A 13,245-nucleotide genomic window follows, 5' to 3' on the forward strand; every position below is an offset into this window, starting at 1 on the left:
ATCTCTGGAACAGGAGTGACTGGGAGAGATGCTCCCCGGGGGCAGGTGCTGCTGGATGTTGACCCAACAGCTCCCCCACCCCTTATTCCTGCCGGCACAGCCCAGCCCCCACTCTAGAGGGGGCCCGTTACTTGCTCTCCTATCCTCCTTTGCAGTGAGTCGTGGGCACGTGACTGGCTCTAGCCAATGGAATCTGAGGTAGCACCTGTTGGCGGGTGTGGGCAGGGAGGGTGGGAAAGATTTGCCAGATCTGGTGAAAGAGAGATGTGCTGGATAAGAGGTTTCCTTGCCTGCTTCATTGCGGGCTGTTGTATCCATACACAGTGCTTGGAAATATGGCAGCCATTTTTTCACAATAAAGAAAAAATGTTACTCAGAGCCCTTACATTTTACTGAATGTAACTCAGTTACTGAATCCCTCTGAGCTAACTACATTCAGAAAAGAAAAAGGAAAGAAAGAAAAAAGAACCTTATATTTAAGTCACATTTGGACAAGAGTCTGTTATTTACATTCGTTCTTGTAAATAAAGCTACTGAGAGCCATGTTGCTACCCTATGAGGCCAGGAATGACACTATTATGAAGAAGAGCAAAGCTGGAACAGTTCTTCATGACATTGTTTGAGCCCCTGGATCCACCTGCACCTGAAGCCTTCACTCTGAGTTGTTCAGTTACATGAGCCAATACAATTTTTTTTTTTGCTACTTTTGTTAAGGTTAAGTTTCCCTCACATTTGAACACATCAAAATTTATAACTTCTGCGTAACAAAGGATTGTATAAACAAAGACAAGGAGGAGATAACTGGCTTATACATTAGAAAGGATTAATTTAATATGCTCCTATAAAGCAATAAGAAAAATATAAATAATTCAATGAGAAAATTGATAAAAGATATGAATGGATGGTTTAGAAGAGAAATGCAAATAGCCAATAAATATGAAAAGATGAGAATTTGACCTTTAATTAGGAAAATGAAAATGACAATTAAATATCCTTTTTCTCACTCATCAGATTGTCAAGGCAAAGTTTGCAGGGCTGTGGATAAGCAGATACTCCTATTGGTCTAACCAAATAGGATCAGACATTTTGCCCGGTAACTTGGCAATCACTATCAAATTAAAATAAGAATGCTCCTACCTTTGTGTAAATTGGGATCCAGGCAGGAAAATGAAACCATTCTAATCTGAAAAACAAATAGTAAGAATCACTTACACAGGAGATGGCAGAAATATACATGGGGACCCAAACCAGAGTGGAAGGAAGCCCCTAGAAGCTCCAAGGATAATGAGAAAATGAGGAAGTGTATTCGTGGAACCCAGGATTGGGGTCACCCAGAAGAAGATAGTATCACATCCAAATTCTTCTTTAAAAGCTGAAGCCATGAAAGACACACAATTAATACTAGGGGCAAGGCGCAAGAAGGAAAAAAACCAGTGTGCAGAATTTCACTTCCAGAAAGATAGAGCAGGTGCACTTTTCCCTGTCCATCCTCTAGTGCAGCTAATACCCCTGTAAATTATACATAAAACAGATTCAAGACTCTGAACAGTGGAGAGAAGAAGACAGACCAGCTAGGCTATGAGGAATGACATGGTGGTGAGCTCCCTCATATATTTCTGGGTAAGGTGCTGGAGAAGCTGGGACCACAGAAATGACAACAGGTACAGACCAAAAGAAAATCTCAAGAAATCCTGCTTTCTCCAGCTAAAGAACCAGTCATGGGACAGCCGAGCAAGACAGAAAACTTCCAGACACACCACCACCACTCCAGCCCAACAGATGGAAAAACTTCAGCCCCACCCCCACACGTGCCAGCAAAGACCCAGCAAGAAAACTTCCACCTGCACCCAGTGATAGCAAGGTGCCCCCAAGCCCCCAACTCGGGTGCTGTCAGAGAAGGCAGAGTAGGGAGCCTAGACTTCCACACTTGTCTGGTGTAACAAGCCCCCCAACCCCAAGTGATCTCAGCAGAGGCCAGGAGAGAAGCCCTAATGAGATATCCCTGCACCTCCAAGCCGGAGTGGTATCAGCAGGAAACTTTGTGAGGAGCCGAAGCCCACTCCCACCCAGCAGTAATGAGGTACCCCCCGCCCCAGGGTGTCAACAGAGGCAAAGAGGGGAACCAGTACTTCCAGCCCAACCTGGCAATACTTAGGCACTGTGACCTGTTCCCCCATCACTGTGATATGGGAGGGGGGGCCTGCTAACAGTGAAGATTTAAACACAATACAGGGTCTCCCAGCCTATACACCCAACACGTCAGGGATTCCCCCTGAAAACCACTCCTCTTGCCAAAAACCAGGAACATCTTAACTCAAATGGGGAAAGACAACAGATGCCAACATAAAGACAACACAGATGTCAGAATTATCTCACTCTTATTTTAAAGTAGGCATTGTAAGAATGTTCCAGTGAGCAATTGCAAACACACCAGAAACAAATGAAAATGAAGAAAGTCTCAGAAAAGACATGGAAAGTGTCTGCAACAAAATAGGGAATATAGAGAGCAACATAGTGGAAATTTTAGAACTGAAAAAAATGCAATAACCAAAATTTTGAAATCCCGAATATTTGGGTTCAATAACAGAACGGAGGGGACGGAAGAAAGAATCCGTGAAACAGAAGACAATAGAAATTACTTATTCTGAGCAAAGGAGAGAAAACAGAGTGGAAAAAAAAATAGAAGAGCACATTTCCAAGACTCATAAGAAAAACCTACAGACCCCAACCCCCCATCTCCCCACTGATCTCTGCTTTCCAGAAACCACCACGAATAGCTCTTTTAGCTCTTTGTCTTCCTATCTTCCTGCAGGCCTCTAAATGCTACGTTTATGCTGCTACTTGTTTCTCTACTTTAAACATTGCTCATTGCTCACCTGCTACAAAACAATGAGGATTTTGTTCCCAGAGCAGCCCTGCTCACACCTTCGCCCTCCCGCATCAGCCCAGCAGAGTCAGATCAAGACTTCATGGTGCCTGAAGATCGTGTAGTGTCTGCCATCCTAAGGTGAAAAGCATCCACAGTAGAGCCATGTGGCTTATACCTTAATGACCTTGTTTGTACAGCTTTTTTGTTTTCCCTAGAAACACTTCTTTCACTTCTTTTGTTTCCTCTGTTGCTGTCCCTAACCCACCCCTACGTTCTCTGCCCTGCCTACAACCCAGCCCTCAGCATGCTCACACCGTCAGGTCAGGAGACAGAGTGATGGTTTTCTTGCCATCTCCCTCCAGGGAAGGGCTGCTCTCAAGATCTGCTTCGGGGCAGTGATCCCGTGTTCCCCTGGTGCTCTGATTCCTCCTGGAGACCCTGCCCCTCTCCCCCAGGAAGGATCGCCCGTGTCCCTGTCTGGGACCCGCAGGGGCTACTTTCCTGACCCACCCCCTGCCGGTGTAGCAGGTCCTCCTCCCATGGCTTCCTGAGAAAGGGCGCAGAGGAGATGATTCTCTATGATCTTGCGGGTCAGTGTCTTTATTCTGACCTTGTCCTTGACCTGTAATGTGGCCGTGGTTCACACTCTACACGGGGAGTGAATTTCCCAAGACGTTTGAAGGCACCGCGCTCTTCCAGTCCCAGGGAAGAATCCTGAGTCCTCGTCCTGAACGTGAGAGCAACTCCTCTCTGGAGGCTTCCAGGGTTTTCTCTTCCTCCCAGATTTTTGTGAAAACATGATGATGTCCCAGTGCTGGGTCTTTTTAAATTAATTGTTCTGAGCACCATGTGGGCCTAGAAAGTACATCTGTCTGTTAGTTGTATAATTAAAAATTAATTATAGAATTCCAAAAATGGCAAAAGGGTAAAGTCACCTATCTCCTACTCTTTTCTTTTATCCCCTGAGAGAGTGAAGCAAATTAGCACGGCCAGATTCACTGCCACCCATCGCCCCCTGGTCAGACCTAGGACATTGAGCCGCAGAGCCTAGAGCTCTGGAGCTGCCCCTCCAGCCCCGGCAGGCCCCCCAGGAGAAACTCACAGCCCCGCACATGTGCCCTGGGCAGCCTGAGGTGGGACAGGCCTGCACCCCCAAATCCACGTGGCCTCTGCCTCAAGGGACCCCTTTGAGGCCCACCTTTGTGGATGCGGAAGCCCAGCCTGCACGTCAGGGGCAGTCCAGAAAGAACTTCCCAACCCGTCAGGGCTGGTGTGACCCCTCCTGCCCCGGCATGAAATCCCTATTTCACCTTCGCTTGCCAAGGACTGAGACCCTCGGGGAGACCAGGAGCCAGTGACCAGGCTAGCTGCTATTGGCCTTGAAACTCCCCATCTGTGTCTGTCCCCAGCAGGGCCTTGGCCGGGGGCACAGACAGCCCAGAGGGAGCCGGCATCCCAAACGAGATGGAGCCATGTGTCCCATACGGTGTCAGGTTCCTTCTCCGGCCCCGGGTTAACTTTCTGTGCTTGAGCTCCATCAGTCAATAAATAGACAAGTACGGGGATGGATCCCTGCCCACTTTGGGTCCTCCTCACAGCTGGTCTGCACCGAGTGGTCAAGACCCGAGTAGGTGACGTGGTGGAAGATCTCTGAGTCTGGGTCATTTGCATGAGGGCAAAGGTCCCTCACTGAAGACAACTCTTTTACAATTTCCTGCGTGTACTTGTGTGTTTGCATTGTCCCCTTGCTAAGCTCTAAGCTCAGTGTGTTCAATTTATCCTATCCCTGTCCGCTCTCATTCCCTCAAAGACAGTCTGTGCTTATCATAAGTGCAGCTTCTCAAATCCCACCCCTAAATATTGAACTTGGGCCTGGAGAGTCCCCACATTTCCATAAGCTCCTCGAGTGACTCACAAGCACATCAGTCTGTGTTTCTCTGCAGATGAAAAATTAGACTGGTCCTTCTCTTTTGAAATTTAATTTGTTCCCATTTAATGTAATTATTCCTATGATTTCACCTTACCTTCTTACTATTGGTTTTCCCTTTAGTTCACTTTTTTCCCTCCTTTCCTGCCTTATTTTGTATTAATCAAGTAGGGCTTTTTATTATTCTATTTTATAAGCTTACATTAGGTTGTCAGTTATTCTATGATTCTTTAGTAGACATCCTGCAGATGACAACATCTCTCCTCAACTTACTAGAATCTACCTTAAATTACAACTTCACCAGTTGGCCAATGGAAGAGCTTTAGAATTCCTTAAAAGCATTTAACCTCCTTCTGCTGTTGTGACACCCTTGACAAGTAATTTAATTCTACATATACTGTGAGCCTCCACACTTTATTATTACTATTGGTATTTTGTGCACTCCCGGTTCATTTGAATGTCCCAGTATATTTACACTTCCTATTGCTTCTCATTTTTTCCTGCTTTGTTCATTTCGAATAATTTTTTTCTTCCGCCTAAAGAACTCCATTTGGTATTTATGCTAATGCAGATCTGCTGACAATGAATTATCTGCTTTTGCTTCTGTGAAAACATTTACTTAGTATCCACCATCAAAGGATAATTATAATGGAATAAAGTTCTAGATGGACAGTTGTTTTCTTTCAGGGGTGTATCTCTTTGTGTTTAGTGTGACTTTGGGGAATCCTCAGTTACATATTTTCACATAGCACTTCTGATCTTCTTTCCTCCCTTTAGGATTAAATTATATTTATGTTAGACTTCTTCATCGTGCTCCAAATGGTTTAATCCTCTTCTGTGTAATTGTAATCCTGTTTTTGGTGTCCATGCTTCAGTATGGATATTCTCAACAAAACCTATCTTCTGCTTTGTCCAATATACTCTTACATCAGTCCATTATATTTTTCATTTTAGTTACAGTAAATCTTCCACTTACCAACTATTTATGTGATTTTTTTAGATATTCCATTTCTTTAATAAAATGTTCCACTTGTTCATCATTTTAAAAAATACGTTAATAGATACTTTAGCTTATCCCCGATAGCCTCATTAACCCATCATCTACGAGATTTTTTTTTTCCATTTTTTTTTTCCTCCTGATTTTGGTTATTTGGTCCTCTTTCTGATGTGTCTAGTAATATTTTTATGAATACTGGCTAGGCATTTTGTGTGAGATGTAGTGTTCACAGGTAATGTTATATTTCCCCCAGAGAATTCTGATTTACCTTTTTTGTGTGTGATAACCACTCTTGTGAGGAGAGATTACCATGATTGTAATGATTCAAGACCGATTTTCCATTTTTATGAGATCTGACTTTTTTTGGTTTGTCCTTGCTTCCTAGAATAAGTCCTTTGAGGGACTCGGGAGAAACCATAGTTTCTTGTCCATGGCTTCACCTGTTTGGTGATCACTGAACTCCAGGTTCTATGGTTATGGCATTGTGATATTGGTGAAAACTTTGCTCAGATTCTTAGACTCTCAGCTGCTCACTTTCTGCTTGTCTTCTGCATCTTTTGTTGGTCCTGCTGTGGAATCAGCAAATGCTTCTAGATGGAAAATTCTGCAAAAAAATCAGACCCGCTTCCATTTTCTGATATCTTGGACCCTGCAACCCTGGTTTCCTTGGTAGCCCCCAATTTCTAGTTTTATGTCCTCGAATCAACAAGCTTGCTGAAAAGCTCTCAGTTTTTGTGATTCTTGGCCCCTTTCCACGTTCATATTGGCAAATTCCTCAAAAAGAAGACAGGTGGAGAATGTAGGACACACCTCAGTGCATCTCCCTTCTGTCCAAGCTGTTGGCCACACAAGTCCTGGCAACCTGAGGTGCTCTCTGAGTGTTCATGTAGGTCCCCTGCCCACGCAGCATGTTGCTAGTTTTTTCCTTGGGCTTTTTGAAAGATGGGGTTCTCTTTTTGAAGGTTGCTCTCTTTTGTTAGTAAGAGTGCCCTGTGGAAGCACAAAATAGTGATATTCCAGAGAGGGACACCCTTAGAGAACACCTAACCACAGCTTCCAACTTTTTAATATGTAAGTTCTATTTTTACAGAAAATTACAAACGTTTTAAATTTGGGAACTAATTAATTTGAAACACTGTGGAATTATAGCACGGATGGTAAAGCATGGCTCTGGAAGTCAGACCAACCTGGTTTCAAATCCTGCCTTTCCTCCTGTCGAGCAGGTGACCCAGGGAAAGTCATTTAAGCCATCTTGGCCAGCATTTCCCTATTAGTAAAGTGGGAATAAGGGTATCTATCTCATGGGTGGGAGAATTAGACAAGGTAACATACATGAAACACGTAGAACCCGAGATCACAAGTCTGGGAAAGTGCTCATCAAGCAAACAAAACAGTGTGCAGGACAGATTCCCTCCTTGAGCTGATTTCAGCCCACAGGCCACCACTTTTAAGCACCTGCCCTGGGTCCAGCCTCCTTACTCTACAGACGGGACACCTGTGAGGCACAGAAAAGGGAAGGACCTGCTTCCTTATACGACAAACATATAACTCGTTAGCCCTAAAACTGGATCTAGGACTGGAATTTCCTTTTGATGCATTTTGTCAATTAAATCTGTGTGCCCTGGAAGCCAAGCAGCTCATTTCCGTGGAAGGCAGAGGGGTCGAAGCTCCCTCAAACTATAGATAATTCCCTAATTGCCAGGCTGCCCCGAATTCATGGTAATCATTAGCAGAGCCCCTTGTGCTCCGGCTGAGAGAGGAGAGGGAGGTCCAGACATATCATTGCTCATCTAAATTTTTAATAATGCTCCAATCTTCAGATCATCGGGGTAATCAAACTCAAATTAGCCCGATACTCAAAGCCACAGAATAACAAGGAGAGTGAAAGGGATAATGTTTCTTTAATGAAAATTTCATCAATGCAGATTTCTCATTGAATAGTAAGGGTCTTGGCCTGAAGCCAGCATCAGAGCTGACTGCTGTGACACTGACCTTTGTCCCTCAGAGGGAGACACAGCGCAGAGTCCGGCCAGCTTCACCTGCCCCGGGATGACACAGGTGGCCGTCCTTGCAGCACGAACGGAGGAAGCTCAGGAGCCCGGGGCAAGTGGGCTCAGGACCGGTCCCCTCCAGAAGGTGTCTCTAGGGGGCTCAGCACCAGCCTCCCTTCCCTGCATCTCGGCCCCTCCTTGCCCCGCTGGGCCCTGGGGACCCTGCACGGGACCTGCCTGCCCCGCCCCTTGGGCTTCTCCGGGGCCCCGCAGACTGTCCCCTCACAAGTCCCAGGGTCCTCGTGACATACACTCGTGGGCTCAGACCTGCCTGGTGGCTCCTATGAGGCTCAGGGAAAGCCAACGTCCTCTCAGTGGCTGGCAGGGTCATCGGAGGGACGGGTCCCAGCGCCTCTCCGACCTTGACCCCTGTCCCCCTTCCCACGTGCCTGCAGCCACTCTGGTCCTCACTGCCCCGCACACACACCCAGGCCGGGCACCGCGGTGCCCTCCGCCCCTGCCAGCCCCCAGCACCCACACGGCCCCGGCTCCTGCCTTCCAGACCCTGACTCCGTCACCAGGGCCCCCAGTGCCTGCCCGAATGGCCTGTCGCTCCCTCGCCATCCCGCTGCCCCTGCCTCCGGGCGACCATCACCACCTGGTGCTAATCCCCGCTGGTTTCCGTGTTCTTTGTCTCCCAGCCAGCAGGGGACCCCTCGGGGCAGGGACCCATTGGCTTGTCCCCTCGCTGCCTGCAAGAGTGCTGTGGCCAAGGCAGGTGTCCAGCCTGGCTGGCTGGACGGAGCTCACCTGAAGAGCGAGGCCTGGCAGGCTCCTCAGAAGAAGCTCGCCGGTGTTACTGAGCCCCTCCGACGGGTCAGGCCAGCTCTAGGTCTGGAGACGCACCAGAGAACAAAAGAGAAAGAGGCGTCCTCCTGGCTGGCCTGGGAGGAACGTGCCCCGCCGACACCGTAATTCCAGACTCTGGCCTCCTGAACTGTGAGAAGACAAGTTTCCCTGATTTCGAGCCCCACCGCCCGCCCCCCCGTCTGCGGTGATTTGTGAAGGCGGCCCAGGAAGCTGATAGAGAAGCCAGCAGAAGCTGATTGACCTTCTGAAAGACCTTCTGGCCGGGACGGGCGGTCAGCAGCGCTTCAGGCCGTGAGGAAAATTCTCGAGGGATGGGCCTCACCCTCACATGGGTTGACCATCAGATTTGGGGTTCACCTGCTCTTCAAGCCACTCGACCTCCTCGTGCTCGGGGAGGCTTCCTGTGCCACCGTCCACCCACCACCAGCTCCGTCTCCTCCAAACCCCCCTGCTTTTAATCACTTAGCCTTCGGTGTGTCTGTGCCTCTGTCCCTGCTTCCCTCGGCCACGTGTCAAGGGGAGAAGAAGCCCCGACAGCCACTCATCACCCGATACACGCGGCAGGTCCCTCTCCTGACCGAGCGGCAGCCCCAGGGCCTCAGATGTGGAGCAAATCACTTGTCCTCCTGAGACTCAGTTTACCCAGTTGCAAAATGAATGGGCGTGACTAAATGATTTCCAAGGGCTCCTTCTGACTCAAACATTCTATGATTTAACTATTTTAGAATTCTTAAGATTCCATTCTATTCGTCTTCTCCTGCAGTTCCTGGACAAATGCAAATCAAGAACTGACTCTGTTTTGGCCCTGTTCTCAGAGCGGGAATCCAACAGCAGACAGACAGACAGGATCCCGGCTCTCATGTGGTTGCCATTCCTGTGGGCGCAAAAGACAATAGAAGGCCATAAAATGAGTAAATCCATTTCAGATGGTGACAAAATCTGTGCAGGAAATGGGGACATGACATAAGGTACAGGTGGCCAGGGCTGCTCTCTGAGGAGGTGAGACCTGAGCAGAGAATGGAAGGGCTTGAGACAGCAGGTCTTGGGGAAGAGGCGCAGCACGTGCAAAGGCCCCATGGCAGGAAGACTTGGGGCTTGCAGGGGGAGCCAGGAGGCCGGTCAGCTGTGATAGAGTGAGGGGAAGGTGGTGGCAGATGATTTGGGGGAACCTGTGGGAATGGTGCTGGGCCTCGTGGGAGTGATGAGGAGGTAGGTCCCCTTTCTGCACCGACACACTGACTCAGGGTGACGGGTCTCATGTGTATCTAATGGAGCTCACTCTCACTCTGGGTGCGTGTGGAGTGTAGATCTGGGCGTGGAGCGAGGAGGGCAGCAGGAGGACATGTCAGGGGCCACGGTAGTGACCCAAGTGAGGACGTGGGTGACAGCAGGGGGACAGAAGGGCAGACAGACTGGAGACTAGTTTGAGTTTTGTGGACTGGACATACGCTGGAAGAGGAGGGAGGCCCATAGGATGACACGTGCGCAGGTCACTGGCCTGGGTGACAGGCATTTGGTGGCACTACTTCCTGAGGAAGGAACACGGGGTCTTCTGCAGCTTTGTTGAAAACTCGCCAGATCTGGAAGCAGGAGCGGCTCTGCCTATGGAGCAGCTGGGACGCCTCCCTCAGGGCCCAGGGGACCAGGAGGCCGTGAGCATCAGAGACCCGCGGGCGGTCACCACGCACCAGGCCTTGGCCTGAGGAATGACCCGGATCTGGACGTGGGGGCAGCACAAAAGCGCAGGGCCGGGTGGCTGCCTGGGCAGAGCTGGGCGCAGATTCATGGAGGAAACTGAGGGGCCAGCGACCCTTGCAGGAGCCCTACTCTGTCACAATCCCCCTGACCCCGACCCACAGGAGGAGGGGTCGTTAGACAGCGCGTTTGCACAGAACACCTCACACCGGCCATGTGGATGCACCGGGCTGCTCTCTCAGCACCTCCCCCCACCACCCCCGGAAACGGGGGGATAATTTTACTGCAGAAAAATGGCAAGATCTCAGCGACGCGTCTTAATCGAGGACACATTCTCCCTTAGACGGGCTGTTCCACTTCTTGGGGAACCCGGGCCTTTATTAGCCACCGAGGCATTTTTAGTGCTGCTTCGTGTTGGAAGTGGGGCCAACATCCTCCTGAGAACAGAGCCCTTGTCTACATTTCGCCTTTGGGGACGTGGGTAACTTTCTCGAAGCGGCACCAGAACCCCCGCTCTGGCTGTAAGCATTACCTGCCCAGTAACAACCCAGACCCAGGAGCCCCACCGAGTGCCCGATGCAAATGCTCTGCGCATGTCAGCCGAGGTAGCCCCCCAGGAGCTGGGTGAAGGAGGAACTGCCCGAAGCCCCTCTCCCAGCTGGAAGGAAAGTGCAGGGACGGGGACAGCTTCCCTGGGGACAGTGGCCTGGGGAGCAGGGATGGGAGCCCAGCGCCTCCCCGCCCACCAGCCCCTCTTCCTTCCAGAAGGCAGCCTGAGGAGCACGTGTTCCATGTTCTGGGCACATAGACGATGGGCTTCCGGCTGAGCTTGGCCTTCAGGGGACATAACTAGACGTAAATAGAGGGTTCACAGGAGGGCAGGACTGGCTTTCCGTCACGAGTCCCGCTTCTGGATGGAGCCAGAGCAGGGACCTGGCACAGCGGAGGCCCGCCTGGCCGCGCCCGCGAGGTGCCTGCGCCGACCCTGCTGGTGCGGTACCCCCGCCCCGCCCCCGCGCCCCCGCGCCCCCGCAGCCGCCCGCCCGGCCGCCTCCCAGGCGGAGAGGAGCAGAGCACTGGCGCTGCCCGCCGCGGGGTCTCCTTGTCACCGCCCCAGGGCAGGAGCTCCTCCAGCCTCCAGACGCCTCCCGACAGCATCCGGGAGCGAGGGGCGGCCCGCGCGGGAGAAGCTCTGGCTCCCGGCTACGGGGTAATCGGACGTTTTCCCCGGGGTGGAAGGTGACGAAAACCAAGCAGGTGCACAGGGACCCGCGCGGGACGGCTTCTTTCCATCATCACGCAGAGTCTCACCAAGGGAGACTCATCGTTATTCACGTTAAGCAAAGTTGCAGGTTCAATGGCGAAATCATCCTCCGCCACTTTCTAAGGCCTGGCCTTATGCTACTTTCTTTCCTGGGAAGGTTACCATCCTGCTTCCCACGACTGTGCTTCCTGACCCCACTGGATGGAATGATATGAATGTTTGCAGGCCTTCCCCCTTCTCGTGTGCACATAACAATACGCATTGTCAAGGCCCATTGTATTCGTTTGAGAAAAAAAAAAAGTTCATCATAGTAGATTCCCTAGGGTGGTTGAGGAAGGAGATAGGAACTATTCTTCTTTAAAACAGATTTTTTTTACATGGCAGCAAGCTATGAGGCAAATAAGAAAGGGCATGAACATAACTCTAAAACAGAAAGAAAATCACTGTTTTTTTTTTTTAGGGAAATATGTAAACAGTAAGAGAATGCATAACAGAACATGTTTACGGATTCTGAATCTTGCCAAAATGAAAATAGTTTTTAAGAAAATATTTGAAATATTGCTGTACACCCTGAGCGTATCACATTCAAATGTCTTTAGTAGACATGCAACCATCAGGGAATTAAAGGCAATATTTAGGAAGGAATAAAAGCTAAATTTGTGATTCCATAATGGATGAGAAGAACACAGTCAGACCATAAAAAGCAAGTCCAAATAAAATAGTACTCATTTCGAAGTTTCAAAAAAAATTAAGAAAATTTTTATTTTAGTTTTATGTTTTTTCTGCCAAACATTAATAATTATGCATGTTGTATTTATTTTTCTTTGTGTCATAGGAAAAGATAAATGATAAAGATGCAATACATTTCAGGCTTGTTTCGGCCTGTGAAATCCCCATCTTCACTGGATTTACACGGGGGGAATCATCAAATGTACCGTGGCCCAAACCAAGTCCTGCTGAAATGAGAACAACATTAAGATAAGAACGTATTATATAGCCCACTTAAAAAGCAACATTTGTTCTGACCCAAGAGGTTGTTCTCTGTGGGGTCTTAAAGTGGAGTCACCAACCAGTAAGTTAGCATCTAACAGCATGTCTCAGATCTTTGCTAAGTTGGTTTTTGTATTGGTCAGACTATCCTGCCTGCAATAGGCAGAGTCCAGATAAAAATTACTAAAATAGAAGAAAGGGGCAGGGAGGAAAGGGTTATTAGTGCGTGTCATTAAAAGGTCCAAGGTAGGGGCGCCTGGGTGGTTCAGTCGTTAAGTGTCTGCTTTCAGCTCGGGTCATGATCCCAGGGTCCTGGAATCGAGCCCCGCATCGGGCTCCCTGCTCGGCAGAAAGCCTGCTTCTCCCTCTCCCATGCCCCCTGCTTGTGTTCCCTCTCTAGCTGTGTCTCTCTCTGTCAAATAAATAAATAAAATCTTTTTTAAAAAGTCCAAGGGAACGGCTTCAAGCATTGCTGGATCCAGGTACATGAGTGATGGTATCAGGAAGTGATTCCCTTCTACCTCTTGGCTCTGCCTTGTGCTCTGTTGGTCCCAATACTCGGGGCAGGCTCTTCTGTCCTGGCACCTATTCTCACCCTCAGCAGCCCTGGGAGAAAATGACTCTTCTGTCTCAACAGAAGTC

The sequence above is a fragment of the Callorhinus ursinus genome, unplaced genomic scaffold (assembly GCF_003265705.2).
Source record: "Callorhinus ursinus isolate GAN/ISIS: 27379988/994484 unplaced genomic scaffold, GSC_fseal_2.0 scaffold153, whole genome shotgun sequence".
Classification (NCBI taxonomy): Eukaryota; Metazoa; Chordata; class Mammalia; order Carnivora; family Otariidae; genus Callorhinus; species Callorhinus ursinus.